Source organism: Marmota monax, unplaced genomic scaffold, assembly GCF_021218885.2.
Source record: "Marmota monax isolate L192 unplaced genomic scaffold, Marmota_monax_Labrador192_F-V1.1 WCK01_AAM20220418_F8-fsc00123, whole genome shotgun sequence".
NCBI classification, from domain to species: domain Eukaryota; kingdom Metazoa; phylum Chordata; class Mammalia; order Rodentia; family Sciuridae; genus Marmota; species Marmota monax.
In genome coordinates this window covers 510,829-537,789 of record NW_026692159.1, presented here as the reverse complement: position 1 = coordinate 537,789, position 26,961 = coordinate 510,829, and the positions used below count along the sequence as shown (strand labels likewise).

The 26,961-nt window shown below is 40.4% G+C and overlaps 1 long non-coding RNA gene across 2 annotated transcripts in view; it reads right to left on the bottom strand.

Annotated features, from left to right (window-relative positions):
- Window positions 1-13,198, bottom strand: part of LOC131423311 (uncharacterized) — a 60,713-nt gene extending 47,515 nt beyond the window's left edge. The window contains exons 1-5 of one of the 2 annotated variants that reach the window (XR_009224689.1): window positions 13,148-13,198; window positions 11,351-11,384; window positions 10,366-10,518; window positions 10,241-10,283; window positions 7,483-9,468 (exon numbers count right to left, since the gene is read on the bottom strand). This is a non-coding gene — a long non-coding RNA (uncharacterized LOC131423311). The remainder of the gene's footprint in view (window positions 1-7,482; window positions 9,469-10,240; window positions 10,284-10,365; window positions 10,519-11,350; window positions 11,385-13,147) is intronic. The other variant, XR_009224690.1, reaches the window with a different exon arrangement.
- Window positions 13,199-26,961: the final 13,763 nt, after the last annotated feature.

Here is a 26,961-nt window from a genome sequence, read left to right as displayed (position 1 = left end):
CTGTGTATTGTAGGTCCAGTCTGCAGTATGATGCAATTCTAGGGCAGAGGTTATAGCTCAGTGGCAGAGAGCTTGCCTAGCATGTGTGATGCACTGGGTTTGATCCTTAGCATCACATAAAAATAAACAAATAAAATAAAGGAATGCTATCCATATACAACTACAAAAAAGTTTTTTAAAAAAAAATATGCAATTCTGGGCTGTGGCTCAGCGGTAGCGCACTTGCTTGGCATGCTTGAGGCACTGGGTTCAATTCTTAGCACCACATATAAATAAATAAAGTTATATAAAATATATAAAAAATATGCAATTCTAGGGGTGGGGTTATAGCTCAATGGTAGCTCTTGCCTCGCATGTGTGAGGCACTGGGTTTGATCCTCAGCACCACATAAAAATAAATAAATAAAATATTGTGTCCATCTACAACTATTTTTTTTAAAAAATATACAATTCTATTTAGGTGTAGTGCCACAAGTCTGTAATCCCAGCAATTTGGGAGGCTGAAGCAGAAAGATCACAAGTTCAAGGCCAGCCTCAGTAACTTAGTGAGGTCCTCTCTCAAAATAAAAAATAAAAAGGGCTGGGAATATAGCTTAGAAGTAAAGTACCCAGTACCCACCCCCCACCCCCCCAAAAAAAAGATTCTCTGTGTTGTGGAGTACACCATATGTAACTAAGTGTGTCTTGGTTGTAAATCTTTGTTGGGGGTGATGGTTTATTTTGAAGGTACGTTTGTGCATCACAGGGTGTGTCTCTGAGTGGCAGCAAGGCTATATATTGTGGGCCTTGTTGTATATTGTTTTCATGTACATTTTTGCATATTGTGGGTCATGTTTTGATGTTGTGGGGTGATGTGAGTTTGGGATCATATTCTGGGTGCTGTATGAGTCAGTGTCATGGAGCATATGAGTGCATTGTGGGGAGAATCTAATATGGGCTGGGTCTGCTTGCTGTGACTGGATTCTAGGTGTTGTGGAGTGAGTCTGCACTTGGGGGTAGTCTAAAAATGACATAGTAATTCTGAGACTGTGGAGAATGTCCATAAATTTTCAAGGTGCAGTATAGGATGTATCTTTTCATTGGCAAGTTTGCCAAAGTGTTGTTAGGGTGAGGATGCACATCGTAGACTGTATCTAGGGGGTGGGTTAAGGGTGACTTGTGGGGTGAGAATTGGCTATAAAACCCATGTCTGGTGAGGAACGTATCTGTACAATATGGGGTACAGATACTGGTGCCTCAGGGACATGGTATTGCACAACAATACCTGATTCTGCAGGCCAAGCCTGTCAGTCCCAGAGCAATTCTAGGTGTGGAAGGGCATGTGTTTTCTTTGAGGGGTATTTACACTACAGAGTGATTATATGCATTTTGAAGCAACTTAGTGTTTGTGAGAAAGTCCTTCTGTCAACAGGGTACATCTTCCTATTGTAAGTTGTATCTACTGACTGTGGAGCTAGTTTGGGCACCCTAAGACATGTCTCAGTATTGTATGGCAAGACAATTTGTAAGTGTTGCTGGATGTTTGGGATTTGTTCTTGCTACAATGGGGTAACTGTAGGTTTTAGAGTAAGACTGTGCATTATAGAGATTTTTGGCATCGTGGAACTTACCTATAGGTTGTAGGCCACGTCCTGGTATTTGAATGCAGGCACTCTGGAGCAAGTGTTTTGATTAGAAGTTCACTGTAGGAGTTTTGACGCATTTCTGTAGGATTCTGGTGTAGAGCTCACTTTTGAGGCAAATCTAGGTGTTATGGTAATAGGATGCACTCTGGGATGAGTCTTGGCATTTTGTGAATTTTTGCATTGTAAGGTAGAGTTGTACATGATGGTGGGAGTCTATGGTCTGTTCTGGGAGTCATGTCATGAAACGTGTGTGACATCTTAGGTTGGTCTAGGTACTCTGTGGTTGGTGTGGAAGTTATGGAAGAGTCTGAGAATTGCAGGGTTCCTATGGAAGCTGTGGAGTGTTCCTTGACATTGTGGAGCATGTCTGTGTTTGGGGTAGTATCTGGTGGTTGCCATGCATTGCAAAGTGGTTATTTTTTTGTGGAGAAGTCTGTGTTGTAGGCTCACACTGTGCATAGAAGCAGACGTCTGGGCATTGGAGAACAAATTTGGAAGCTAGGAAAGTTTCGTGTGTTGGTGAGACAAGCCTGTTTTCTATGACATGTCCTAGAGCTGCTGGCCAAGAATATGCTGGCAGGGCAAGGAGGCCAAGCTGTGTGTTTGCAGATGTAACTGCATACTGTGTGTCTATTCCCCATGAGTGTCTGTTCTGAGAAATGTCTGTAAGTTGTTGTGCAATACCATGTCCCTGAGGCACCAGTATCTTAGTAAGCCCATTTGTGCATTGTAAGATGTCTAGAGGAGTGAGTGGTAGGAGAAGCTATATATTCTGGATTGAGTGTGTGTTTTACTGCAATTTGGGGTGCTGTGAGGGTGGTCTGGACATTGTAGGGAGAACTCTGCAGTGTTCTGAAATTCTTTGCATCACTTGGGGACAGTCTAAGTTGTGAGGGTTGACTCTACATTGTAAGGCATGTCTGGTTGCTATGGAGGAAATGCTTGTACATGCTGGGTTGTGTGTGTATGTTGTGGAATAATCAGTGCTCCCAGATGAGTATGAGTGCTCCAGTATGAGTGTTGTGCAGGAAGTTTGGGTCCTGTGGGCATGTCTCTTATGTGACTTGTATGTGTTGCCCATCCTTTCTGTGTACTGCAAGGTATGCCTTAGTGTAATGAAGGCAAGGAGTCATTTTGTAGGGCTTATCTTGGGGATGTGTAAGTGCTGTTAGGTTAGTCTCTGTGATCCAGGGTGAGTATGGCTTCATGAGCCAAATCTGTATGTCATGGGGTAAGTTTGAATATTTTGCCAACAAGCCTTCAACTAGTGGAGCATTTATGGACAGTATAAGATTTGCTGGTTTGCTTCAGCATTTACATGTGCTATATAAATCAAAACTGTGCATTATGGAATCTCAAGATATTTTGTTGGGTTATTATGTGTTATGGGGAGCACCTGGGTCTTTGTGGGCATATCTGTGTGTGGTGGGATATGTCTGTATACTGCCAGGCCAGTATGGATCTTGCCTTGTGCGACTATAATATGAAGTGAGTACTGGTGTCTATGTGTGTACTGAGAGATTTTTCTGTCTGTTTTCAATCCCTTCTGTGTGTTGTGAGACAAGTCAAGAAGTTGTTATACAGTGCATATGTGCATTGAGGGTTTCTTCCCGTAGGTTGTGAGATCAGAGGAAAACATATTGCAAAAGAAAGATTTTTACAGGGCTGATTTGTGTGGGGAGAGTACATTATGGAGAATGTGATTTGTGCTATGAGGCCAATCTGGGTAGTTGGGGGAACATGGACGTTCTGTGGCAAGTCAGGAAGTTGTAGAGTGCAGTTGGGTGACATTTGTGTATATTAGGGGCTTTGTCTCTATATTCTCCAGCACTGCAGACTTGTGCTGTGAGACAAGGCTTGGTGGCATAGAAGTGAGATTTTATGGAACCGATCTGGCGTTGTGGGGTAGATCTGAATGTCATGAGACAAGTTCTTTCCTTGTGTAATAAACCTGGATGATGAGTACTATGCCTAAGGGGTTTTAATTGCATGTGTGCTGCCCAGCCTCTCTCTGTTCTGTGAAGCTAGCATTTCTGTTCTAGAAACAAAAGAGGCATTTATGGGGACAGTGTATGTTGTGGAATTAGTTCATAGATTTTGAGGATGTCTGTCTATTGTGGGGATTATCTCTGTGTCACTGGGCTCGTCGTACAGAGTGAATGTGGGGATTATGAGGTACACCATGCACTGGGGGGGGTTCTGTGTTTTGCTCACTGTTTCTGTGTGCCATGAGGCCAGTCTTGATATAGCAAAGGCAAAAAGATGGGGTATTTTTATGGCCAACCTGTGGGTTGTGAAGATTCTTTTGACCAAGGGCCATTATTATGTGTTGTGGGACAAATCTGAGTGTGATGGAGAGGTCCAGGTGTTTGGGGGTGAATCTAGTTGTGTCGGGTGCATCTTGAGTCTTATGACGTCATTTTGGGTGTTACAGGATGTATCTGTGATTTAAGTGGGTTTTTTGTATGTGTTATTCAACATTCCTATGTGTGCTGAGGCCATGTCTTAATCTGTGTATTCTAGAGTATGCCATATGACATGAAGTAAGGTACAGCCTGGAGTTGCAAGGCAGGTGTGCTTGTGGTGGTGTATTTTGGGTTTATTCAGGGCCATTCTGGGTGTTAAGTGGAAATCTGGGTATTATGGGGGTAAATCCTACTGTTTCAGATTTTATCTTTTCAGCATTTGTGTGTTGTGAGGAAAGTCTCAGAATTGTGGAGACAAGAAAACATTGTAGGGGGTTTTTCTATGTGCTGTGTGGGTGATCTTGATATTGCCATGTCAGTCTGGTGGTAACAGGACAAGTCAGGTTATTACAGATCCAGCTTGGCTACTGCAAAGTAAGTCTGGTTGACAAGGAGCACTCAGGGCTTTGTGGAACAGGTCTGGAACTCCTGCGCTGGCCTGTCTTAGGCAAGTCTCTGGGTTGGTGTGCTACAGTGAGGCTATAATGGGGTGACTCTGGCATTGGGCATGTCTATACATCGTGGTGTTTTATGTGCATTTTGTTCAAAATTTCCATGTGTTCTTCTCTAAGTCTTGGTGCTATGGAATCAAAAACCTATGTTTTTCAGGACTAATCTATGTTTCCTGGGGATTATATGTATTATGGGACACATCCATGTATTTAGGGGAAGGCCTGGGTGTCACAGGGTGAGTTCAGTTCTCACGGGGGTGATTCTATTAGGCTAGGGGCCTGTGTGATTACATTACAGCAAGTCTTTATATTGTGAAAAATATCTGTTATTGTAGAAAGTGCCTGTGTATCATCCATCATCTCTGTGTGCTTGAAGGCCAGCGTTGGTGTTGTGCAGAAAGATATTCTATGAGATCAGTCATTATTTTGTGGGAAGAATTTGAAGGTATGTTTGTGTTCTATGACTCCTGTTTGGGTGTTCTGGAGCTGGTCTGGGTGATGGGGGGCCATTTTGTATCTGACAGGACAAATCTGTGTGCTTCAGATGAATCCAGGTACCATGCAGCAAGGCTAGTGGAAGTGGAGTGTGCTTTTCAACATTTCTTCTACACTAGTTTAGGTCTGGAAAGCATTCCAGGAAGCCCATCTGTGCTGATGGTAGAGTCTGTGGATGCCCACGTGTTGTGAGGTGCACCTGTGTGTTATGGTTCATCCATGGATTGTGGAGCATGACTACTGATTGGCGGGCTAGTGTGGCATTTGGAGTGTAAGTCTGTACGTTGTAGAGTGGATTTGAGCGCTCCAGGGCAAGTCTGGGTCTTCTGTAGTAAGCCTGTGTGGGTGGGGCATATCTGTGCATGTTTTGCTGTGTATGATGTTTCACAGGATGTGCTGCTGGGAGGGAGGTTGTGGCAGGAAGAGGTATTTAATGTGGCCAGTCTGTGTGTGGTAGGGAGAGACTGTTTTCCAAGGCTATTGCTGCATGTTATGGGTTAGTCTGCAGTTGTGAGTTGAGCCTAGATGACATGGGGCTGTCTGTGTGTGGCGGAGCAAGTCTGTGTATTATGGGGCATATGTGTTCATTGAGAGATGTTTAATGTTTGTTGACCAACATATCTGTTCATGAGTCAATTCTTGGCATTTTGTAGGCAACACAGTGTTTGGTTAAACCAATATGTACATTACAGGGAGAATCTGTGTATGGGGGACACATCCTGGTTCCTTGTGTTGTGAAGCCAAGATTAGGTAGTATGATAGGCTTCTGTATTCTGTAGAAGTCTATGTGTTGTAGATTGTTTGTGTCAAAGAGCCAATATGGTGTTCTGGGGTGAGCATGTATATTGTGGAGTGTTTAGTTGAACTGGGATGAGTTTTTATATGTATGAGTGTATGTATTATGGCTATCTTTGTACACTACAGTGTATATCCAATTGTGTGATGAGTCTAGGTGTTGTGCAGAGACTATGGTAAATGCTTGTAGGTGCCGTAGGCTAGGTGCAGTCAAAATAGGTGTAAGGAAAGAGGGGTGAGTTGTGATGTGATTCTTGGATTTATGGGGGATACTCTGCATGCAGTAGGATGTTTCCAGTTGTTTCAGATTGAGTCTTACCGTCATGGTCCAGCTCCATGCATGAAGAATGACAGTAACAATACGAAGATGAACTAACATCAATAATGCCAATTCTTTACCAGGTACCATGCTAAACATTTTATAGGCATTCACTCATTTATTCCTCTTAACAGTTGTATGACATAGGTACCCCTATTATTGCTTATTGATGAGAAAAGTAAGACACAGAGGAGTCAAGAAACCTTTCCAAGGTGACAAAATTAGTAATGATGTGAGATTGGAAGCCAGGCAGCTGGGGGTTCTGAGTACAAGTTTTCCACCACACAGAGTCTAGGTGTTGTGGGCTAAGTTCTGCATTATATGGGTTGATTTAAGGTGAGTTGAGACTAGTCTTGGCCTTGTGCCAGCCTGGGCACTGTGTGTCTGCCTGCCTTTACTTTGTGTAAGTGTTTTAATGCAATTCTGCAAGATGTGGGTGTTTTAATGCAATTCTGCAATATTGTACATTGTGATGTGATACTGTGTATATAGGAAGGGCCTGTGTTTAGGGGGTATCTCTGCATGGTATAGCATGGCAAATCTGTATGATGTGGGGCATGTGGTCGTATGTATGGTAGTTCCAGATTTATGGGCAAGTTAGTACATATGGGGTATACTTATTTATGGGTCAAGCATAACATAGGAGTAAGTGAATGTGTTACAGGACCAGGGTTCTGCAATTATAATGTTATGCTGTAAATTTAGGAATATGAACTTAGGAACATGTTGGTGAACAACTGGGGACTCCATGTGTTATGGGACAAAAATCTGGGTGTAGGAGAGTGTGTCTGTGTGATATAGGGTATACTTATGAGTTTAGGGGGTGTGGATATATGTTGGGGTCTTTGCCTCTGTGAGGTAAGGCTGAGTGCCATGCATCTGCACATTGTGAGCTCGGTCTGTGAGCCTGTGCACTGCTATAACAAAATTTTTAATTTCAGTGCAATTCTGGACTTTGTGAGTGGCTCCTGGTTTAGGGTTCTGCTGTGCTCCACAGGGTGTAAGGATGTTATGGTGAGGTGTCTATGTGCTGCACACTCTTTCTAGATGCTCCAGGGCTAGTCTATGTATTATGTGGTGAATGTTTGTACTGTCCAATGATGGCAGGTATTGGGATAGGCCCTTTTTGCTTTACTAGTGATGGTGGTGGTAGAAAGGGGTGGTGATTGTAACATAAAGTAACAATTCTAACTGCTCCTATGCAGCAGGCACTGAACTAGGCACTTAACATATCTTCATTCATTTATTATTCACAATAGAACTTTGAAGTAGGCACTACTGTTATCTTGGTTTTACAGGTGAGTAACCAAAGAAGAAAAAAATATACTTACCCATGGTGACACAATTAGCAAGAATGGGGATCTGCATTCAAACCCAGGTGGTCTGGGTCCACGGGCCTTGCTCTTAACCATTACACAAGCTGTATCTCTGTTGTAGGCCAATAGTATGGTAACCAAAGCATGTGTGTGCATTAGGACAGAAATCTCTACAAAGGAGGGATGATGTGTGTGCTGCATGTCTACACAATGGGAAATGCTTTTGTATATTGTAGGTTTTGTACTCCGGAGTGATTCTATGTGTGGTGAAACAAACTTATGTGTTTACAGGCATGCCTGGGAGCTTGAAGGCGTGTCTAAGTGTTGTGTGTATGATCTGAGTACGGAATGGGGTAATTCTGTCTCAAAGGCTTGTCTGTACACTTAGGGTGAGTCCCAATATTCAGCAGCATCCATATGAGTGGGGAGGCAAATATATACATTGATGGGAGAACTGGGGAGCATGATGGGGCACGTCTTGTTTGTGTAGGCCTTAGTGTGAGCAGTGAAACCATTCTGGGTGCTCTGTGGTAAATCTGGGTCACCTGGCAAATGGTTTCATGTGTTTGGGGGCATGCGTTCTATGTATCTACTATAAGAAATATGGGTTTGTGACATGAAGCTGTACAGCAGATATGTGCTGTGACATAATTCTGAGTGTTGAGGGGGTGAGGTTTCATGCTGAGGGAGGTGCCTGCATGTTGTAGGCTTTTGCATCTATGGTGTGGGCTTAGTGAGGGTACCGTGGGTCACACATGTGATGGCGTCCTGAATGCTTTAGAGAAAGGTGAGGTGCTGAGGCAGGAGTGTCTGCTGTGGTACAAGTCTGTCCACTGGAGTGCCAGTTTGCACGCTGTGATGTATCTGAGGAACTGGGCTGCATTTTGGTGGCACAGGGCTACAATGTGTGTCTTGTGGTAACTGTGGCTGTGGAGGAAGGCCCAGATGTTGTAGGGCAGATGTGTGCCTATAAGGCAAGTGTGTGCACTGTGTGGTTGGCATGTCTGTTGGGAAATGAATGGTGCACTGGAGGACTAGTTTTTTGTGCTGTGGTGCAATGCTGTGCATCCAGGCGTGACATACATGCCGCAGAGTGTACTGTGGCATCTGCGCATGGCGGGAAAAGCCTGCCTGAGTGCTGTGGGGAGTGTCTCTGTAACATGGGTTGAGTCTGGGTTTCATGGGGTAAGCATGCATAACTGAGGGAGTGTCTGCTTAGTGTGGGATGATTCTGTGTCCTCTTGGGGTAGTGTGTGTTCTGTGGTACTTGTTTGTGTGCCATGCAGTGAGTCTGTGTCTCATGGGAGTCTTTAGTGGCATGGGGTGGCTTTTTGAGCTGTGTCATGAGTTTGTGTTTGGAGGGAAAGTCTACATTCTGTGGAGAGATTGTGTGGTCTGGAGTGATTCTGTGTGCTGTGGGCAGCATCCTCTTCTGTGGTGAGTTTCCACGAGGTGAGGAGAGTCTATATGCTGTGTGGCCTTGAGAGGGTCGATGTGACGTGAGGGGAGTCTGAGTGCTATAAGACATCTATGAGCTTGGGTTCAGTCAGTGGGGCATGCATAGGAGCATCATGTACCATGAGGAGAGTCTGTGTGCTGCCGGGAGAATCTGTGTTCTATAAGTTGAGTCTGTGTGTCCTGGGCAGGGTCTATGTAATGTGGAGCCAGTCTCTGGTGTTGGGATTGTCTGTGTGTCATGGGTAGAGTCTTAATGGTGTCAGAAGTCTGTTATGTGGGCAGGTCAGCACCCCTTAGCCAGGTCTCTCTGTTGAGAGCATGTGTGTGCCTCTGGGAGAGTCTAGTGAACTGGACAGTGTCCCTGTGCTATAGGGCAAGTCTTCCTTCACTGGTTCTTTTGGAGGCACCTGGGGACATGACTGGAGGCTAGGGAGGAGTCCGCATGCTGCAGGAGAAATGCATGCTCTCTGGCCAGCTGTAGGCATTAGAGGGATAGTTGGACACGCAGGCGCAAGTCTGTTCCAGGCAAGGCTCCCTTAATATCTACAAATAACAACAGACAGCACTTTTTTAATGGTTACGATATACCAGATACTGTTCTAAAGGTGCTACTATTATCCCCATTTTACATATGAGAAAACTGAGGCAAGGAGATTAAGTAACTGTCCCATGGCCATACAATCAACAAATGGTTGCACTTTGAAACATGGCAGTCTGTTTCCTGTACCCACACTACATGGATCCCCTTGGGGCCCTAGGGGCAACGGGCCATTAGAGAGACTTTGTAGTCACTGGTGAAAATACTGAACACAGCTAATTTAGGAGGAAGTAAAAGGAAGAGGCTCAAAGCATTCTGAGGACTGTTTTTTAACGCAATGTTGTGTGCGCAATGACTATGGCACTTCACACAGAAAAACTGACGTCATGTCTGCGGAATAACTCCTTCAGCAGTCGCTGCCCCCAAGACCCCTCCCCTCACCCCACAGCCGCATTCTGCTACTGCAGAGGAGTGGATGCGCATGCCCTGGTGAGCTCCCGTTGCCAGGGAAACCAGCCTCCAGTCATAAACAAATCACAGCCTAATGCGGCAAGTCGGGAAATGACTGAGACTGTCTATGAGGCAAAGTTCCTTGCAATAAAGGTGGGCAAGGCAGCCTCCCACTCACCCCATTTTTCCTTCCAGTCAGTAAAGACTAGAGGCCAGGGCCAGAAGTCAACAGAAAAAGAAGGCTATGTTGCAGGCAGGGGATGCAGCACTGGGTAGCAGTTGATTTTTTTTAACTGTCAAATATTTCTACAGCAATATTTAACCCACCTTCTACTAAAAGCCTCCATGTTTTATGTCTTGAGCCTTCCATCTGCAGTGAAAAGAAGTGGATTATTGGGGTATCTCCCTATCTTGAAGAGATGATAACAGTGGTAGCTTGGATTAGAACTCACCCTCCATCCTTTGAATACTAGAGCATACTACTGCCAGCAACAAGCTGACAAACATTGTTATTTCTGCTCTTCATACATTTCTGACTTTTTCCTCTGATACCATTCTAGAAAATTCCAGGCACTGACTCCAGACATCTTTAACTCTTCGAGTACCTGAGAAGTAGAAAAAGAGGTTGAAAGGAGGAAACTTAGGACTAACACTACCAGGATCCCCCACACATGGAGTTATTTCTTTTTAAACATACAATTGGGTAGTTAGTTGTGTCCAAGGGAGCACATTTAGGCAGTGGTTTTATATAATTGGATTCCTCAACTTTTCATGTAAAAAAACATGTGACAAAGATAAAATTTTCAAATATTTAAAATGAAAAAGAAATCCTGTTTGAAAACCACTGTCCACAACTGCATGTGCCTAGGGGTCTTGAAAGGCAGAGCACAAACATGATGCTTTAGTATGCTGCCAGGCGCTACGGGAAGGTACGAATACACTGTGGATGGTAACCATCTTGGGTGGAGAGAAAATGGCCGACCTGTGGAAAGCTACACCCTATCTAATGGGAGAACAGCTGTTGCCGTATCAAATCAGTGGAAGAAGGTTGGATTATTCAATAAATAATGCTGAGACAACTGGCGACCTATTTGGAAAAGAAACAAAATTAGACCCTACTTTATACCATTTATCAAAATGAATTACAGATGGATTAAAGACTTAATTGTAAAACATGAAGAAATTGAGTTACTAGGGAAAAAGTACAGGTAGATACGTATACAGGTGAATGTTTCACAGGAAACAACTCACCAAATCAACAATTGACAGATGTAGAAATCTAAAACCATAAAGCTGCAAAATGCCAAAAACAACCACAATAAATGATAGAAATCAATGAACAAACAATGACTGGAAAATAATGCTTTTGCCACATATGATATATAAATTAGGCAATATGTCTTGGGTCAAGAGAAGAAACCTTAAACTGGTTCATACCATTTGATCCAGGAATTCCACGTCTGAATTTATCCTAGGGGGGGAAAAACAGAAAAGCACACAGAGATTTATATGAAAAAAATGTTCCTTAAATTATTTGTAACAGCAAAATAATGCACACATATACATTCAACATTGGACATTTAGTGAGACTCCTTTATGATCCAAATTAGGCATCCAAACGACGTCACACTCTTGAGGGATATTTTAAAATATGGGGAGTTGCTCCCAAGATATATTTAATGAATAAAGCAGAATAAAAACTGCATGTACACACAGTCTTCATCTTATATAAAATATACATTTCTATGTATATATTTAGAGAAAACTGACAGTAATTAGGTTAATAGAAATTACCTTTGGGCTATAGGATTTGAGGTACTTCTTATAGTCTTTATATTTTTCCAAATTTTCTACAAAAATATTTTTTATAATAAAAGGCAAAACAGCATTTTAACAAGCATATAAAATCTCTGGGAGTGCAGAGAAAAAAGTCTAAGAACAAAGACAATATAGCAAAGATTAAGCACCAATGTCAACCAATGGAAAATTACACAACATGAACTCACTATGCGCCACAGCAAGATGACAGCATCATTTGTGTGTTAGTATGTATAGAATTTCTTATACAAGATGGAGTCCTGGAAATTTTTCTTCACTACACCAGAGAACAGTCACATGTCCCTAGATGCGTCAGTCACTCTCTGCCGCAGTGCTCTGCTGATGCCCCCCTCCCTGCCTTCAATACACTCTCTCCCTTTCCCCTGCAAAACATGCTACCAGCAGACATGTTCAACTTGGGAAAGAGCCTGTTTTGTGGACTTTCTAATAAGCTTTTCCATTTTCATTTTTCCTCTGATTGCTGCTCTTTCATCTAACTTCAATCCAATCCAATCTATTTTTTTCTCCTTTCCTCCTGTTGAAGTGTCAAAACAATCCAAATTCCAAAGAAAATTTTAAAAACATCACTTCATTACATTTTCTTTTTTTTCTGGCAGAAACCAGTCTACAAAAACATAAACAAACGTAAAAGCTGTGTTGTTAGGAATCTCTGCTACCCTACTCACATCCATTTTTAGAAAAAAAGAACCACTGAGAACATTCTGTCTTTACTGTATAAATTGACATCCAATATACAAATGATTTTTTCCAATGAAGGCACACTCAAAATATTTGTCATTTTTTTCAGAGTTTTTCATCCTAAAGTTGAATTCTAATCTTTGCAGTTCAACACATGCTCATCTCTCACATGAAGCAATCAATCTTAATGTTATTACAGGCTGCCCTCTCCCTCATTCTCTCTCCCATACAAACAGCTTGTCACAAAATTTTCTTAATTAAAAAAAGAAAAAAGACATATCATTGCATCCTTTTCTCCAGCGCAAAATATTTTTCTCATGCTCTCTACACACCGAAAAAAGAAAGCAGATCTGACAACATCTTGATACGTAACACATTTCATCATGTTTAAGCCAAACACAGAGCTGAGATACATTTCTGAAGGCAATTTCCCATTTTAGTGATATCTTCATAAATCTTATTGGGGGAAGTATCTTACCAGAATCATGAGGGGAAGGCTCTTTATTTCCTTCTAGCAACTCATTCACCATTCAAGAAATAAGCTTTAAACTGGAAAAGCAACTATGGAATATTTGTGATGTAATCCAGCTTCTTAGTGCCACTGACTTGAGAAATTCCTATACAGCTCTGTATTTTTCTACTGCATCAAAACACGTCAGTAGCTTTGAAAAGCAGAGCCTCGGTAACTATTTTAAGAACGCTTTCTCAGCTACTTACCAGTTGCGTGCTCTCTGTCTCTCCACCAGCTCTGAGGCTGTCGCACTGAAGGGGTGGGGGAAAGCAGCAACGCAACAGCCACTTGAAAATAAGCTGTGCTCTGAAAAAGGGATTAGCCCAATGCAAAGAAATGAAATGCCTTAAGATTCTCCTCAAAAATCCCCCCCAAACGTAACATCATGCTAAACATTATATGCTAAAATGTGTGTGTTCACTGAAGAACAGAGTTTAATGATTAAACCTCTGATACGAAACATACTTAAATTGTCTTGATTTCCAGTGGAACCCCTACAAGACCATGGGCTTTTGTCTCTTCCGTCTCCTAGCAACATTCTCATTAATATTTTTTTCCTGCGGTAGTCCTACTAGGCATCAGAGAACACTGACAAGGTCTGATCTCTGATGACAAGCATTATCATTTTCATATTCAATATATATTTTCCCCAGGTAAGTAATAAGGAAAGTCAGGAATGCAATAACAAGCTATCCAGAGGAAAGAGTATGATTCAGATGACATTCCACAACAAAAAGCAGAGATTGTTTTTGCCCCCTCTCTTGATGCAATGCACAGTGGACCTGTGCTGTAATGCAAATATGTGAGTGTGTTTAATACCATTGAACTTGAAAGCCATTAAAATGATAAATGTTATGGTATGTGTATTTTGCTAAAATAAAAAAGAGCCATTCATTGACCCCACAGGTCTGTGAATCTCACCACATTGAAAACACTGTGTTGAGAGCAGGGATTATAAGTGAATCAAACACAGGCTACTCCCCCTTCTAAAAGGTCATAATCTAATAATATGCACATGTTGCAAAGTAGAAGTATTTTGTATGATTTATCTTTTTCCTTTATCAACTTTAAGTAACATTTGCAAGTAAGACTATTACATGATTTGCCTCAAGTAATGAACCAATAGGTGGAGGAAATAAAAATAATTAATTTTTAAATACATAAATATATATTGCATATCAATTGACAATGTTCATTTATCATTACAGTGCAGTTTTTATAATATGTTGGCTTATTTTCACAAACCTAAACTATCCAGTACATTAATCTTCTTTTTGAAAAATAATTTTTACTACATAGGAAATACCTGACAATCCAGTTCAATACCTTATGCTGAAAGAAGGAGGAGGAGGAGGAGAAAAAATAAATTTTAGAGATTAAGTAACAGAACTTGGATATCAACCTTTCTTACCTGTGTTCTTAATCACTACTTTTTGGCCGGGGGTGGGCCGGTACTGAGGATTAACCCAGAGGCACTTTACTGCTAGGCCACATCCCCAGCCCTTTTTATTTTTGATTTTGAGACAGGGTCTCACTAAGTAGTCTAGGCTGTCCTCAAACTTTCACTGCATGTTCTTAATCACAACATTGCTCATAGCATCACAAACATCAAGGGTGTTTGGAGTGTTAATTTTTATAAAAAATGAGGATTACAAGGACCAATTATTCCCAAGGATTCTTCACAGGTAGGTTTGGGGCAAGCCCAGATATACACATTTTCAACATATATCACCATTTGCTCCTAACCAAAAAACATTCAACACAATCTTTGTTATTGGTAATATTATCAGGGAAGTAAATCCTAAAACTCTGCACAATAAGACATACACACATACACAGAGATACTATATATGTATTACAGTATGACAAGAGCAAATGAATAAATGGATTGACTTTTTTTGGAAGCAGAGTTCTAACTCTGGGAGAAAGGAGATACAAATATAGAACCTGACAAAATGAAGAGAATCCTGAAGACATCTGCGGAGACAGATTTGAATTGGAAGTATTAGTATAAACTCATGATTTTCTAAATGTATATTATTAGGCCCACCCACTGAAAGGAGGCAATGACATCTCAGTAGCACTAAGTTTGACACAGCTGTAATAATGAATACATTTAATGCCTACATGTTGCTTTCCAAATACTGTTTGTTCCCCCACTGAAAGAAAACAAGGTTTACTGGAGAAATAGCTGATTCTATATCTAGTATAGAAAATATAAGATGAGTTTGAAACATATCATATAATTAAGAACCAGTTAAGGATGAGAACATACCAAAGGACACAGAAGATGGCTTAAAAGGATTCCCAATAGCCAAACTGAGTTCAATTTTAACATGAAAAATAAAAATGATGGTAGTTAATTATAAAACATTGAATATAAAGAATCTATGAGTCCACAATAATTACAAAAAAAAGTGATGATGGGCAGGTAAATCACTTCTTTATAAAATAATATTAGTGTCTATATTTATAAGGAATGAGAAAATTTGTATATGACCATTTAGAAAACATCAGTGAAATGATGGATTTAGGCAAGGATCATCAATGCACACCAAAAACACCAGGTGAAATATTAAGGAACAGAAAATTCACAGGATTTAAAATATCTCCCAGAAATTATTTATTAATTATAAAAGAGGAAAACATTTATTTTCAAGGAGAGATTTAGCAGATACCAACTTAATAAACTAGTTAAACTTCATATTATCAATGACAGTGAAAAGGAAATGTGCCACAGCTGGGATAAAATGGAAAGCACCCATCACCTAGGTAAATTCTCGTCCAAAATATGTAATCTGGCTAGGTGCGGTGGTGCATGCCTGTAATCCCAGCAGCTGGGGAGGCTGAGGCAGGAGGATCATGAGTTCAAAGCCAGCCTCAGCAACACTGAGACTGTAAGCAACTCAGTGAAACCCTGTTTCTAAATAATATATAAAAAAAGGGCTGGGGATGTGGCTTAGTGGTTAAGTGCCTCTGAGTTCAATCCCTGGTACCCACCTCCATCCAGTGCAATCTGACTCTCATCCTGAAGAAACAACCAGAAAATTCATACTGTGAAACATTCTAGAAGACAACTGGCCTGAACCTTGCAAAATGTCATTGTCATATTTTCAAAAAGGGGTAGGGGGCAGGAAAACTTCTAGATTAATGATTAAAGAGATATGACAACCGACTGTAATGTGCGATTCTTGATTGCTTCCTGGGTAGAAAATAAAAAGGGAAACTAAAAGCCATAATGTATACAAATTAGTCTTAAATACTGTAGAAAAAATTATGAAGACTTGGTAATTGGTAAATCTAGGTCAAGTATAACATTCACTATATACTCCTCTGTAGGTTTCAAGTATTTAAAATGAAAAAAATTATTAAACAGTAGAATTCAGAAAACAAAGAAAATGCTTTCAGAAAAATAATTTCTGCACGATAATCATATTTAAAGGCAAAATTTTTATACACCTTGGATTTAACGACAATCATACTCACCAAATGGATGAATATTTGTCATGCGCCATCTAGTGGTAAAATTCTAATTCTAATTTACCATGACTGGAGGATTTCTAATGAACACTGAATGATCAATGAACCATTAAATATTATTTTAATTCTTATTAAAATAAATAAATAAGCATTTCACATTACCATCTACCAATAGAGATAAAAGGAATTCTCTTAATTTTCCATATGCGTTCTTGGTAACAAAGGAATGCATCTGGTGAGATGTCCTGTTGACCTGATGCATCTTCACACAAGGTGTACAAGCAAGGCCCAGGTACAAGCTGACCTAAATCTTGACCAAGTATCCTGTGAGACTCCCTGGAACATGTGAGATAAACAGTCTTGTGAGGACTATTTCTCACTACTTTTCTATTTTGTGGAAGCGGCCAGGGGCAGTTTCTCACCAACCTTCCTTACTCTAGAAAGGCATGGGGATTTCCATCTTGCTTCCTCCCTCAGGGTCCAACTTCAAGCTATAGAATGGCTTAGATAGACTATTTGGAAACAGCTCCTTTGTGACAGAATGACCCACTGCTCATGTCATCTGTCATCTGGACCCTCTGGTTTACTACCTTCCTGGGGGACCAAGGATGTGGGGAGTTGACCCCATGATAATCTTGCTTATGCCATCTGTTAGTAATGAACTTCTGCATCTATTTCAGACTCAGTGTATTCTTGCTGGCTCAATCAAGGACCGGGTGGTAAGCCCATAGCAGTTCCTGCTGATTACAGACTTCATGATTACTTGACAGGGCATTTTTCCTTCTCAAAACGAAAGGGACAGAGTTAGAATGTTTTAGCCTTTTCTGATTTGAGAACCCTTTAAACAGTAATATAACTCTGGTTTTAAAAATCATTTTTGTAACTTTTATGTGACTTGTGATAACAGTTCTGAAGTACAGTGCTAATGGTTTGTTTAAATTTGTATCCATTTGAAAATTTCTATTACATGTAAAAAATGTTGACCTTTGCCCCATAATGAGCAATATGCATAATAGAAAAAAAGGTAAAAACCTGTATAACTGTCAAAACCAACACAGTTAACTCCCAGCCCTCAGCAAAGTAATAAACCACTTGAGTGACTGAGTTATGGTTATCAGCTGATCTCTACTAGCCACCCTAAAATACATTCTTGAGGCACCAAAACATTGTTTTATAAAAGGGAAATAGTTTAGTTAATTTGTTAAATGAAAAGTGGATGTAATTATCACCTTGATGATTTAGAATTTCTGGAAAAGCTCCACATCCACTACAGGGAAGTTCTTACAGCTGCGGTGGAAGATTCTGCATTAGTCTAGCACAAAGAATTCTAAAAAAATTGATGCCAACACTTAACCTTATTTAGTAACCCATGAGTAAGTCTACTTACTCTTTTAACATCTCTAGTCTAAAACTACCATCATCTCTGGCCTAAGGAATCCCTACAGCCTCCTACTAGGGCTGTGGCCTCTGCCAACATGTTCTTCACACAGCAGCCAGAATGATTTCTTTAACATGGTTTTATTAAAGCATAATTTTCATAGAGTGAAAGGCACAGATTGAAATGTACAATTTACTGAGTTTTGAAAAATGCACAGAAATATCAAGATATATAACACAGCACCATCTCCAAAAGGACTCCTCTGGATATCACTGAAAATGGCAGAGTGGGGACTGCAGGGCTCCATTATTTCATGAAAGTCACTAATGAGCTTATAAAAACTCTCAAGAATCAACTTTTTGGAGAATTCTGGAATCTAGTAAAAAATTAGAAAAACCAGGGAAAAACTTGGTGAAGAAAGAAGTTGCTGCATTGCCCCAAGAGTGTTGGGGTGTTTTACACTGCCCACTTTCATCCCTACTCCCCAGATTAGTGGCCCTGTGAGGTCAACCTGCACTCCTGGTGAACATTACTAAAGGGAATAACAGGGACCTTCTTTCCAGAGAATTGTGCTGGTGGGTTTAGACCTATGGTGGTCCCTGACTCAGAACATTTTCTGGGCTGGGGTGGATTCCAGAGAGGCAAGTAGAAGAATAAAGGTTTTTAAAAGATACCTAAAATTGACAGAATTAAAGGAAGAAATTGACAATTCTTCTCCACATATTTATTGTACTGCAACAACTGGATATCCATATGCAAAAGATTGAAAATCCATACAGCATACAAAAAACAATTCAAAATAAGTCAAAACTTAAATGTAAGAGCCAATACTATAAAACTCTTAGAAGACAATGTGGAGATAATGTGGAATCTAGTAAAAAATTAGAAAAACCAGGGAAATGCCACAGTCTGGCTGGGCACAAATAACCGAGCCGCCACAAAGCCTTGTAGATTCAAACAGCAACTCTTTATTCTCCAACTCTCACCGGCACTGCACACACCACACGGGAACACACTCCCTCCACCGGGCTCTGTCCAATCTCTCGACCCGCAGAGAACTCCAAAGTAGGGCCCCCTAGGCAGCAAGAGCCGCCCTATTGCCCGACAGGACAGTAAAGGTCAAATATACAATTCAATCAATCCAGCATCACAGCAATTATATATAGCTTAACTCAAATCATCATCTCAATGGTTCACTGGCATAATCTTTTAACCATTCTCTCTGGCAAATGCCAGGCGTCATTCTGACTGGGCCATGGCTCTCAACAGGGAAAAACTTGGTGAAGAAAGAAGTTGACCACAGACTTGGCAATGGATTCATACATATAACCCCCAAAACACTAGCAACAAAAGAAAGCATAGGCAAATTAGATTTTTCAAAATTAAAACCATTTGTGCTTCAAAAGACACTATAAAGGATGTGAAAACACAACCTACAGAATGGGAGAGAATAGGTGAAGATCATGTATCTAGTAATAGTTTAGTATTGGGGAAATACAAAGAAGACTTACAACTCAACAATTAAAACATGGGCAAAAAACTTGAACAGACATTTCTCCAAAGATATACAAATAGCTCAGAAGCATGTGAAAAGATACTCAATATCATTAGTCATTTAGGGAAATGGAAATTAGAACCACAGTAGGTACCACTTCACATGCATTAAGGTGGCTATAATATTAGAAAATGGAAAATACTGTTGGTTAGGATATAGAGAACTCTTGTACATTGCTGGTGGGGGTATAAAATGGCACAGCTGCTGTTGACAACACTCTGGAAGTCCCTCAAAAAGTTAAAATTACCCTATGACCCAACATTTTCATTCCTGGTTATATACCAACAAAACTTGAAATGAGACATGCCTAGTTATCTGACTACATTTTGAATGGACTATACTTCTCCACTGATTAAGGTTATTTCAAATGCTACTTAAACTTGCACTTAAATAGAAATCATATTTCATTATGTAGTAACCTGATTTGCTAGGTACACAGCAGAACAGCATCTAATTAATCATTATATCCAAAGCGGACATGGGAGGAAGGATAGTGAGATGTCAGATAACAAACACAGAAGAAATAAGTTCTAGAGAAGAGTGGAAAGACTACATTTCACAATGACCTATTGTTGCTGGGTGTGATGGCACTTGTGGTACACACCTGTAATCCCAGCTGCTTGGGAGGCTGAGGCAGGAGGATTGTGAGTTCAAAGCCAGCCTCAGCAACTTAGCGAGGCCCTAAGCAACTCAGTGAGACCCTGTCTCTAATTAAAAATACAAAAAAGGGCTGGGGGTGTAGCTCAGTGGTTGAGTGTCCCTGAGTTCAATCCCCGGTACCAAAAAAAAAAAAAAAAGAAAAAAAAAATAACCTATTGTATGTTTGAAGAATAACTAGAAGAAAAAAAAAATAAATAACTAGAAGAGAGGAACTTGGAAGTTCCAAACAAAGTAATTATAAGAGATGGAAATGGTAACTACCCTCATTTGATCAGTACATATCATACAGATGTATTGAAATATCACACTGTAAGGGACCGGCAAACGACGGAGGAAGAGACCACCAAGAGACCGACTCATGCAACCGCAAAAGGGGGTTTATTGAGGATCCAGCGCGCTGGGGCTCCGTGCTCACTCAAGAAGGGAGAGCGACCAAGAGCCCCGAGAACATCTTGAGCAGGGTTTATATACATTTTTTTAGGGAGGGCAGGGACTTTACATACATCACAGTCCCCTTCAACAAATCACCATATACCATATACCGCGGGAAAATCAAACAACAACTCTCGAACATGATTAGTACATTCATTGGCGGGAACAGGTCGGGCGGGGGTGATAGGTTAGTCCTAAGGCGGGGTATACATTCAAACTGATTGGTTTAGGCCCCCGGACTGAGCTGATCGGGGTCCGGGTTGTTAAGCAACTAGGTAGTCAAGGGGTGGGGGGGATTCCGACACACACCTAATGGGCGGTCCGGGAATTGTCTTAACTGCCATAGGAATGTCAGGCTTTGAGTATAGCTTAGAAACTTTACAATACCTGGTCCTTTACATTTTAACTCAGGCTTTGCAGCTTAGACGCTTTACAATGCCTGGTCTTTTACATTTTAACTTCAATTTCTTTTATCCTTTCAACACTATACTTTTATAAATATGTACAATTTTTTCATGTTAATACAAAAATTTAAATGTTTGGGGCTAGGGATATAGTTTAGTTGGTTGAGTGCCTGTCTTGCATGCGCAAGGCCCTGGGTTCAATTTAAATATTTAAGGAGATGAAAATGTTAACTACCCTGATTTGATCATTATATGCTAATGAAATTATCACACAACATCCCACAACTTCATAAGTTAAAATGATAATTTTAAAAACATATTTTTAAAAATTGAACACAACTTCTTTTGACATGAATAAATTATCTAAACCTGTTTTCTCCCATCCATAACAAATGGCCCTCCATGTAATGCTAAATACACATTTCTCAGGTTTCTCACATGGCAGGTGTTCAGGTCCTACTAGCTCACATATCCAAATTAATTGATCTAAAGGGTTCTTTTGCTAACATTTGTATTTGTTTTCCAGACCACTGAATGACTCACTAGGAACAAAATATAACATAGAAGAGGCATGGAGTCAAATCCTGACTCATTTTATGTAAGCTTCACTTCACTTATAAAACTTACTTGTCTTGAGAATTAAATGTATATAACACATGGTAGACAGTCAAAAATAAATTTTCATCTCTATGTCCTTTCATCTATTATTTATTTCACACAGAGGTCATGCCAATGTACACTTACTAGAAATGTATGCAATTTCTGTTACTTGATATCTTCACCAATACTTGGTTTTGTTAGACTCTTTAATTTTTGCCATTCTGGGGAGAATAGAATGGTATTTACTATGGTTTAACTTTTCATTTTCCTGATTAATAATGAGGTTTAATATCATCATCATCATCATTATTGTTTTTTGCAATGTAATGTGGTTATTAGGAGCTATTTTCATTTTTCTATTGGGTCGTATTTTTTTGTACATTCTGGGTATCAGTGTTTTGCTGATTATCAGTGTTAAAACTGCCTTCTACTTTGTGGTTTATGTTTTCATTTTCTTTATGATAGCTGTAAACAAACCAAATTTATCAACTTTACTGTAGTCAGATTTATCAACTTTTCATTTATTGTTAGCAGCAATTTTTGTTTCTTGAAAGTTTTTCCCTACTCCAAGATCACAAATATAATTTATGTTTACTTCTAAAACTATAAAGTTGCCTTTACATTTAAGTCCATAAGACATCTGTAATTTTTGCATATGGTGTAAGTTAGGGGACCAATTTCACGTTTTCTCACTAGATCAATTATATAGCAACATTTATTGAAAATCCATCCTTTCTACCATGATAAAAACTACTCTGCCACATATCATGTGTCCTTATATGGCATGTTCTCCACTGGGGCCTGTTTTGTTTATCCCAGTGCCAATATTACACTCTCTTAATTACCATCACTTCAAAAGAAGATGTGAAACAGTTCCCGTTTTGCTTTTCTCCAAAACACAGACTTTGGCCTGGGGTTGCATTGTGTTGACTCTATGAATCAATCTGAAGAAAACTGATATATTTAAAATATTGGGTCTTCTAATGCATGAAAATGGTATATTTTCCCACTTATTTAGATCTTTAACCTCTTTCAAATTTATCTGTACTCACCTTTATATTTTCTAAGTCTATAATCACTTCATTTGCAAACAATGACAGTTTTATCACTTATTTCCCAATACTTACACCTTTAAACTGTTTTTCCTACATTATTGCACTAGTAAGGATCATCAGCAAAGTGGTAGTAACAGACAATCTTGCCTCATTCCTAAAATAAAAGAAAGATCTTCATCATTTCACAAGTAAGTATTATGCCTAGAAGAGGTTTTTAATTTTGAGGTAAGGCAGAAGTATTTTACTAGATTAAGGAAGCTCCATGTTACTCCTAGTTTGATAAAAGTTTTTTTTTTTTTAATGCATGAGTAGATGTTGAATTTTGTCAATTTTTTTGCTGAAATTTTTAATATGTTTTCCTGTACTTGGTTGGTTAGTGTGATAAATTATAATTGATTCTTTTTAAAAAATATTTATTTTTTAGTTGTACACAATACCTTTATTTTGTTTATGCATTTTTATGTGGTGCTGAGGATCGAACTCAGGGCCTCGCATGTGCTAGGAGAGCACTCTACCACTGAGACACAACCCTAGCCCTATAATTGCTTCTTAAATGTTTAGCCAATGTTGCTTTTTTAGGATAAATCTAACTTGGATGATGTATTATCTATTTCATATGTTGTGTGTATGTGTGTGTTTGAGACAGGATCTTGCTATGTTGCCTATGCTGGCTTGAACTCCAGGGCTCAAGTGATCCTCAGCATCAATTGCTTGAATAATTGGAGCTACAGGCACATGCTACCCAACTCATTTTTTTAAAACAGTGCTGGGAATAGAACCCAGGTCCTTGCCCATACAAGACAAGTATTCTACTGTCGCGACCCCTTGCCCGCAAGGAAGACGCAACTCAGGAATCTTCTTTCAGCAGTTTATTCAGGCCCTTGATATTTCTTCTTCTCCCTCGGATGCCCCTCCCAGCCTTAATAAAGCATCTCAAGCCCCAATGCGAAGCTGCCACGTGGAGCTTTCTCATAGGGTGGTGAAAAACCACGCGCCAACTCTCCCAAATAAGGAGTTGTTTGTCACAGACCACAGCGGAGCCAGCGCCATCTTGTAATGGCGACCATAGTCTGCAGAAACGGCAGAAGCGGCTCACCACAGTTCCCCCTTTCTGTTTTCTTAAAACAATACAGGCGAGAGTAGAGGTCCTATCCCACTGTGCAGAAGTGGCTGCATAGTATGGCTCAGTCCTAAGGAGGGCCCTTCCCCAGATCTGAGGCCATATCAGCCGACGCCTTTTTTCGTGGGGCGGGGCGTGGACGCGTCTAACCCGCATGCAATAGGACATGCTCTCCTTGAGGTCCACGTCAAGGATCACTCAAGTGCAGTGCCTTGCCTCGCATCCTGTATCGTGACGATGGTGGACGAAGGGGGATAGCTGAGGCTGAACTGTGGCTGTTTATAACGACAAACAAGTTGACAGAACCCTGAAAGAAAGGCACGGACTTTAAGACGATAGAAAAGCACTAGTGTGGAAACCCAACTGCGTGCAATGGCAGTAAGACTGGCAGAGTGCAAGGGCTTTCCAACACTAAGAGAATAACAAGGAAAGTCATGTCGATCCCAGTGCAATGTTATAATAACTTGGGGTGTAACGACCATGTCAAAGGTTTACTGTTTAAGATGCGCAAGCCATACTTGAGGTGAGTTGCCATTTTCTAAAGCTGCAAGAGCTTGTATGATCATAGCCTTATCGTGAGCACTGCGGGCCTTAAGGCGACAGAGAAACCACAAACAGAGGAACATACCGAAGCAACACATTGCACCAAAAATGCCTACCCCCACCCACTCTTTGAAGAAGGAAAAAGCAGAAGATATCCAATCGGTGAATTGACCCAAAGTCACAGGATCGACACGGGTACTGTTCAAGACAGCTATCTGGGTTAGTTGAGACTGGATCATGTCTTCCGCTGCCATGGACCAATTTCCGGCCAAATATTCGCCAATGATGCGGGAGGCATTCCTGGAATCATTAAATCTGACAGAGGTTATGCATAAATGTGCACGTTGGTCAACACAACCCAAAAGCACCAAGTCAGCCAATTCTTCTACCTGAGCTTGGAGTAAATCTATTCTTTGGTTGGCAGCTAAAATCCCTGACAAAATATGTTGATTAATTGTATTTTGGGATTCAAGTATGGTGGAAGTTTGTTGAACAACTTGATTAATGGTGGCAGCAGTTTGTACTTGACTGGCCATGGCCACTCCGGCCGTAACCGCTGCAGCAGCAGACACTGCCACAGCTGTCACTATAGCTGCCATAATTCCAAAATCCCTGCGGACTCTAAGTAGCTCAACAATGGGGAATTTATCTGGGTCCGCAGTGACTGGGATTGGGACAAAAGTTGGAATTTTCATAACCACTGCTACAGTCCAAGAACCATTCCAACACTCAGATAAGAGACAGGTAACATTAGAACAATCCAGCATCCCCGACGAGGTGTCATTAGCCAAAAGGAGCAAGAACAGGGATTGGACACAGACCATTGCAGGGGGCAATGTGGCATTATATAGCAGAGAGTTGAATGAAACAGATGTAAGTCTATTACCTGGTTCACTCTCCCTAACAGTGCCAGAAACATTAGCCAGCCAGCTTTTGGCTCCCAGCAATTGAGCCAATGCAGAAATATCGGCTGAAGCCCCCTTCTCATTGGAAATCAGCCATTGAAACCAGGACCAACCTACTCCTGTAGAGGAGTTGGCACTGTTGTTTTCTGTAAAAATCTCTGTAAAGTACTATGTTTCACTTCCAGGCCCTTGGAACGTAACAGGCCATCTAGGGCCAGGAGAAGCAGACTTGAAGATGCGGCACCCATGACACAACAACAAAAGAAGCACAAAAAACAAAAGCGAAATGACACAACAAAAGAAACACAGAAAACAAAAGCGAAAGTAGAAGCGAAAGTACACAGTGCAGCTGCAATAAAATGTAATGCTCTCTCTTTCTTTACAGAGGAGCTGCCCCACTTTGGTCGCGGATCCCACTTACCTGGGACTAACCCCGCTTTGATCGCGGATCCCACTTATTGGGACTAACCCCGCTTTGGTCGCGGATCCCACTTACCTGTGACTAACCAGTGCACCACCCCTGACTGCTGAAAGTTCTGGTTCCCGGGTTTCGGCACCACTTGTCGCGACCCCTTGCCCGCAAGGAAGACGCAACTCAGGAATCTTCTTTCAGCAGTTTATTCAGGCCCTTGATATTTCTTCTCCCTCGGATGCCCCTCCCAGCCTTAATAAAGCATCTCAAGCCCCAATGCGAAGCTGCCACGTGGAGCTTTCTCATAGGGTGGTGAAAAACCATGCGCCAACTCTCCCAAATAAGGAGTTGTTTGTCACAGACCACAGCGGAGCCAGCGCCATCTTGTAATGGCGACCATAGTCTGCAGAAACGGCAGAAGCGGCTCACCACATTCTACCACTGAGCTATATGCCTCAATGCAGTTATATTTGATTTGGTGATAGTTTGCTTTGCATCCATGACACAGAAAAGTGATTTTCTTTTTTTGTTCTATCCTGATTGATTTTGGCATCGAGGTTACTCTAGTTTCATAAAATGAATTGTATCATGTTCCTTCTTCTTCCTTTTCTATGTTATAATTTGTGTAAGTTGTCTTCCACGAATACTTGTAGAGCTTACTACTGGCACAGTCTGGACCTGGAGTTTAATTTGTGGGAATATTTTTAAAGTTTTGTTCTAACTTTTCTTAAAATTTGTTTTGCTAAAGTACATTTTTCTAGGGATACGTCTACTTCATTAAAGTATTTGAAGTTTCAAATCTTCCCTTATTATATTAAATTACCTCTAGAGCATCTGTAGTGATATTTCATGTATCATTTTTGAAACTGACTACTTGTGACCCTTTTTATTTTTCCTTGATCAGATTTACCAAAGCTTTCTTTATTTTGTCAGTTTTACAAAGAACTAAGTTTTGGCATTATTGATACTCAACATGTTATATGTGCTTTTATTTCATTATTTTATGTGCTTACCTTTATGGTAATTTCCATTCTATTTTCTTTGAATTTATTGTGTTTTTTAAATTGTCTTATTTCTTGAGGTGGATACTAACTCAGTAATTTTTAGTCTTTCTTCTTTTCCAATATATAGAGTTAAGGCTATAAAATGCTCTCAAAGTACTTCTTGGCTTCATTGAAAGAATTTAATTATGTGGCATTTTCATTCTCTTCAAAATATCTTCTAATTATAGTTTTTCCCCATATCTCTGAATTCATGGAGTTTTCCCACTTTTGTTATTGGTTTCTGGCTTAATTCAAATGTGGTTGGAAAAAAAGCTTTATATTATTTTAGTCACTTCGACATTGCTGAGACTTTTTTGACTTCTTTTCTCATCATTTTGTAAGGTGCTAAAAACTGAAGCATAAATTCACTGGTTTGGGAAAATAACCTCAGGGAAAGAACAGTTCCAGCATTTTCTAGATCTATTCAAGTTCC